The sequence below is a fragment of the Lissotriton vulgaris genome, chromosome 10 (assembly GCF_964263255.1).
Source record: "Lissotriton vulgaris chromosome 10, aLisVul1.2, whole genome shotgun sequence".
NCBI lineage: Eukaryota > Metazoa > Chordata > Amphibia > Caudata > Salamandridae > Lissotriton > Lissotriton vulgaris.
Window position 1 is genome coordinate 639,367,963 of NC_141698.1, and position 6,253 is coordinate 639,374,215.

The 6,253-nt window shown below is 43.3% G+C and overlaps 1 long non-coding RNA gene across 1 annotated transcript; it reads left to right on the top strand.

Moving 5' to 3' along the window:
• Positions 1-1,390: 1,390 nt before the first annotated feature.
• LOC147688620 (uncharacterized) lies at positions 1,391-4,250 on the top strand. The gene is made up of 3 exons (XR_015300529.1): positions 1,391-1,489; positions 3,083-3,229; positions 4,208-4,250. It is a non-coding gene; the product is annotated as an uncharacterized LOC147688620 (long non-coding RNA).
• The last annotated feature ends 2,003 nt before the right edge of the window (positions 4,251-6,253 follow it).

The following is a 6,253-nucleotide window of genomic DNA, read 5'->3' on the forward strand; positions in this document are numbered from 1 at the left end:
GGCTACCAGCATATTGAGGAGCGTCTCCGGCGGTGGGTGAAGGTGCGCCGGGCAGTCTTCCGCTGCTCCGGTATCCGGCGTACTCACCATCAGCTGACCCACCGTTGGGCAGACATTTTGGACCGGGAGCAGGACCTGTTGGACCTGCTTGGCGTCAAGGTCGTGGGTCTTGGTGAGTGGCTACCTAAAAAAAAAAAGTGTGTGTATAATATATCTCTATAGTAGTATAAGTATTGTTATTGTATCTTTGTAAATCTTGGCTGAATAAGTAACGCGATGACTGGTGCTCCTAGTTACATTTCCGATGTATTCCGTTATTATATCTACTGTAATTGTATGACACTGGTCTATGCTGCGCTTCTTCATCTTCACTGACTCTTGCGTGTTCAATTTGGCGCTAGCTTTTGCTGTTTATTGGTGTGAGATTTTCTTTATTGTAGAGAACTGAAGTTAGTTAATGCTATTAATAGAGTCTTGTCCTTCCTTTGTCCGTCAGTGAAATAGCCGTTGATGGATAATTGTACGTGTTTGCAATGCATATTGTATCATTTTTTTTTCACGGCCTTCTCTTCTGCATGAATACTCCTCTGGCAATGAATGCAAAAGTTACTTTGTTCTTCTTACCTCAGCCAGGGCCGGATTTAGGCATGTTCAAGCTGTGCAACTGCACAGGGCCACCAAACGCCAGGGGCCACCCCACCAATATATATCCTTAATTTAATAATCCTCAGAGGATGGATACATATTTGCGTGGCGGCCCCTGGCAGGGATTTGGTGCCTCCGGCTCTGTTCCACTTCCAAAGACCCTGACTCCCCCCTCTTCACTGGCCTCCGTGCTCCGCCCAGACCTCCTCTTCCGGGCCCCCCACCTACGCTCCCTGGCCAGGAGTCCAGGACCACCATGAGCCTAGAGCCGCCCCTGCCTCAGCCCTCCATAGAACTGATGTAGTTTGTTTATTGAGTGGGTAGGGCAGCAGTAGCATTCAGTCAGTAGCAAAACAAAATATGATGCCATGAACGTACAATTTCGTGTTAGTTAGTATGCACAAAGTTAAGCATGTCTCCTCCTTGTGATCTATGCATTTTGCTGGCAAAAAATGAAAAAGAAATGGCTACTTACAGATAATTGATTGATTACCCCATTCTTGAATCTGTGGTGTTGTTCAGGTCTTACTGCCTCTGTGTTACTTAGTAATCTGCAATCAGAATGTTTATGGAACATTTGATTTGTTTTCTCCAAGTACACTAGTCAGTGAATCATGCAAGGCAGTAGTCATTTGGTAGACCAATGTTTGTTTCTTTTAATGTTGTAGCAGTGTTTTTTGAAATGCTGTCTATGTTTCACAGCACTCAATGTTTTCTCTTTCTTTATTATTTCTTACATGAACCACAGAACCCAGGGGCAAGCAGAAGGCTGGGACCGAGTCGGCGGGTGAACGTGAACCACAGGCACAGAGCTCCTCTACTGAGGATCCTGCTGCTGTCCCTAGTAAGTCCAACAGTGTTTTCTTTTGGAACAATGATATTTCCCTAACTTTCTAACGGAGCTTTTTTTCCAACCGATTAATGACATTTCACCTAACTAAATTTTGACAAATCCTTGTTTTTGTTTTATGTTTTCAAAATTTTGGGTATTACTATCTGTCCCTGCCTTTCTGTTCCTTGAAAGAGCCTCTCTTATGACTCTCTGTGCTACTACTAGACTGTCTGTAGGTAAGCTTGCCCTGTTGCCCACTCTTTAGTTAAGGTATCAATCTTTTCAAAAAATCTGTGATCGAATAGCGGAAGGCACAGGGTCCACTCCTGTCTTATGCTTTTTCCTCTGTAATGTCTCTTCTTTGCCAATTGACACCAACCAAGTATGCATCCAGATGTTGGTCTACTATTTTTGTAAGCGTTAGTAATGAATACCACTACTACTCTTGCGGGTATTCTTCTATGCAGTCACATACATAACTATGTATGCACCCCAAAATTGGATGTTGTTGTTGATAGGCAGGTTGGACCTTACTTACTTACAGTCTTACACCTCAGTCACAGAACTCAGAGGAACCCACAATTCAATGAACGACAACCTATATGGGCTCAGTCATTGGTCAATTATTCAATTACCCCTTTCCTGAACCCCAATATGAAGATGCCAAATGCTTTTATTACACAATCCATAACCTAAGTAACCCCCTTTTGCTCACTCTCTCGTGTAAGTCTACAAGACAACAGACACTGAAAATATACTTCCGAGTCAATGTGGTACTTCAAAACCTTTATTTTGTTAGAAGTAACTAAGTAAGTAACATCAATGTTTTTAAGTTGTTCTGTGAAATGCGTCAAGGGCAGGGCCACCAGAAAAAATCCAGAGTTAAAAAAGGCTGAATAAAAAGTAATCTACATTTGTACAGCTACCAGTGCACGATACGGAAATGTGGGAAATGTCGGAGACCCCTCACCATTGAACGTATACTGGTTGCATATGCCTCTTTTTGGTAAGCTCTGGAAATCTTTGCTTCGTAGAAGGAAATCTTCTCATCTGCCGAAAGATAATGACAAAAGTGGTGCACGTTAGACAGTATGAAAACATTACATACATTTATTCAACTTTTTAGCTGTCATGCTAAAAAAAAGGTGTAACCTACCTGAGGCTGTAAGGAAATTCCACAATCCACATTCAAAAAGTAAATACGGGCCTTTCTATTTTCCGAACTCTTCAGGTGTATGCTTTGAACTATCATGTGGCCTCAAAGGCGTCTTCTCGTACTGCGCAACAAGCTGTGAGGTAGCATGCGCAAAACTGTAGACATGTCATTGATGTACAAACTGGTTAGGTTACATGGTTCAGTCTAACTTTCCAAGGACTAGACTAGAGTAGCAGTATAGATGAGATGAGCTTGGGTACCATACCATACCAAACAAATGCTAATATGTGTAGTGTGTTACTTACTCTGCTGTACTAGGCAATGTGGACTACTACTGATTACGTTGTACTTAACTGTTTTGCAGAACTCCGTTTTTGGTGAACAAGTACAATGGGGGCTGTGCATCCATCTAAAAAGGTGTACTTAATTACTTATTTTTATTTTTGCAGAACCGGTACCATCCACCAGTGCCGACGGGGGCAGCGGCGCTGCAACGGCGGCAGCAGAGGCGATCCCGGAGGGGAATGGAGGACCACCAGAGGCACCTACAGCAGCACCGGCAGCAGCGGGGGAGGAGACAACAACGGTGGGCGATGGTAAGTTACATTCAATAGTGATCCGCATTACTTGGTGGGTGGGGAAAACTTCCTCACTGTACTCTGATATTTATAATGAACTTGAAGTTCTACTGGACAATATATGACGCCACCGTTGTCATTACCAAGCTTAGCAAAAGCATTACCACCGGCGAGAATTGATAAAATAAGTTATACAGGCCTCTTCTATGTGACTACAACTCAGCTGTGAAAGGTTGGTGGCAGACTGAAAAAGTCTTATCCACAACATTACATGACCGCGATGGATTAACATGAGATTGATTTTAAGTATGATGAAAGGAGCAAGGAAAAAGCTCCAATCATATAATATAGAAGGATACTTTGGAATCAGCAATGCAGGTGTTTGAGAGCAGTTGGATGCGTGGGTTGTTGTGGAAGCATAGAAAGGGGAAAACACAGCTGCCTGCGTGGGTGGGAGACACATCCAATATCGGTGGTTAGTGGATAGTGGATACTAGTGTTGGCAGCGGTGTTTTGGTTAAACCCAAAGGCAAGGGAAGGAGGGGACGACTGGATGCATTCCGGGTCGTTGCTGGCGAAACACAAACCACCTAACGTTTGTTGGCGATACAAAGAATGATAGTCTCTAGAGTAGACATTTACTAGTACTAGCTGGCCACTGTTAATTAATGTTAGTTGGAGACCGTCACTTTTCCCGGAAGCACAGAGTATATGATATAAAAAAACGAGATATGAAAAAGACAGGTGTTCGTATGTGACCGTTGAAGTACACCCATGCTACCTATGTTACTAGGGCAGGCATAATGCCGTGCCAAAAAGGCAGACAAATGAAGTATATAAGGCGTAGAATGTTCAAGATAGATAAAACAACATTTTAGGTACTCAACTTGCTTGCTATTGTTACTGTACTGTGCCGCCCACTATGTGTTGGATCCATGTTGTGTTCTTGATTTGCTGGGATTTTTGATTACAACAATTCTGTCTCTTTCTTTATAGTTACTCCTTCTAAACCAACGAGGAAGGAGCTGGCAGTCCGGGCCCGTCAGTGGAAACTGCAGGCCATCGTTGAGGCCTACCGCCGGCTGGTGGCTCAGGCCGAGGAGGAGGAGGCGGCGGCAGCAGCTGCTGCCTCTTCCAATGCCCCGGCCCCCAAGCCTGCAGGAGTACGTCGGCGTGGTCAGGCAGCCGCCCGCCGCCAGATTTTCCCCGCATCGTCCACCCCCCCACAACAACATGGCTGCCAATGTAGGTGCCGCCAGTTCCAGCGAAAAATTCTCCTCCGGGTAGCCAGGCTGGAGGCTCAAAGCAGTCAGACTAAAAAACAAATAGAGGAGCGTGTAAAGATCCTGGTGGATCAACACTTAAAAGCCCGCCGGCTATGAGATGGACCCTGTTTGCCCCTTTTTCAATCCTTTTGTTGGTGGGTGGGAATTGGGTGTTGGGTTTTTACTTTTTTTTTACATGACATTGAACGTGGGAATTTGGTTGGGGTTAGGGGAGGCGGGTAGGGGGACAGCTGTGGTGTAGGATTTATATTATTTTATTTTTGTATCATCTTTAGTTATATATTACATTATGTTAAAATAAACGAGACACAAAGTTATGTTAAAAAGAAAACATTTGAAGTTCATTTGCGTTTCTTGTGGGGTTGGAGGGGGGAGTGTTTCACCAAATAATGTACGTTGTGCAACCTCGCAAGGTTTAATTTGGCCATGCAGGTCGGCGGACAGTGCTTTTTAATAATAAAATATATTGCCCACATCTTTAACATGCAAACAGATAGATGCAGTAAACCCTCACCGAGTTATATTTGTAGTATTAGAAGAACGACCAGTCTGTCTTGCGTTATACCTCACTGCAAACTTATCTTACCTGTGATTGCTGATGAGATGATGATGATTTATCATGAAGTGTGGCACTGCAAGGGCTGCATTTGATTTCCAAGACAATGGCGAAGAATCTGTGGTTCAGAATCAGAACTTCTGTGATAGTAGTAGACAGACCCTGCCAGTAGCGACAAAAAGAAAGAGACAGTCATTTGCGTGACAGACAATGTGGGGGTAGTATAAGTAAGTACAGTACATTGCATGGGTGACCCAATATTGCAACTGCTAAACTGAAACAAAACAATGGTTTTGGGGACTGGAAACTAAGTGCAAGAGAAGATAAGAAGTTCAACTTTACTTGTAGTACTCACGGCAACGTCAAACTTTTCTAAATCATAATGCTTTACACTTTAAACCCAAAAAATTATGCCAATTCATTAGATGCATTCGTTGTTTGATGTTAATGGTAAATTATTTGGCGTTATACACAGAGCTTGAGTTGGGAAGCCGCAGAAGATCCTGGCCATGCCTTGTTGACATTTCACTATTGTTGCTTTGACCACATCTGCCCCAGCAAGCGCGTGATCAAATTGTTGGTGTATATTTAATGTAAGAAACATCACACCTCAATGTAACCACGCAGCCCGGGGGAAGAGGGTTAGGGTTTGTTTAATGGATGGGTACAGGGGTTTTGGGAAAGGTTTGAGAAAGAAAAACAGTACGCATGGAGATTGGAGACAACAAAAGCAAAACAATGAAGACGATGATTTATGATGTTGATCCGCTAGCTAATGATTGTAAGCAATGGACGTAAGAAAAGGACACGCTGAATATGATTCTTGGTTTCCCGCCGCAGTCCAATTGCTTGATGATGAGGATTTGTGGTAAGGGTGAGAGTTGATGCTCATACTATAAAGCAGTGGGTGAAAGATGTCCAGCCTGAAAAAGAAAAGGCAAATACAAAAGAATGTGAATGACCTAAACAAATTTTAATACAGTGAAGATAAAAAAAACAATACAAGAGGAGTAGTCGTATGAGAGGACTTTCAGACTGAGGCGGCTTGGATACAATTTGTATAAGTCTACTAGTTGCATATCATTTTTAATCTAGAAGTACAAAAAAAGACAGGAGCCAGCACACAACAACAGGCCCACGGCGACACAGGTTTGGCCGTTATACAGACTGCATTTCCCTCAAAATTTCAGAGCCACAGAA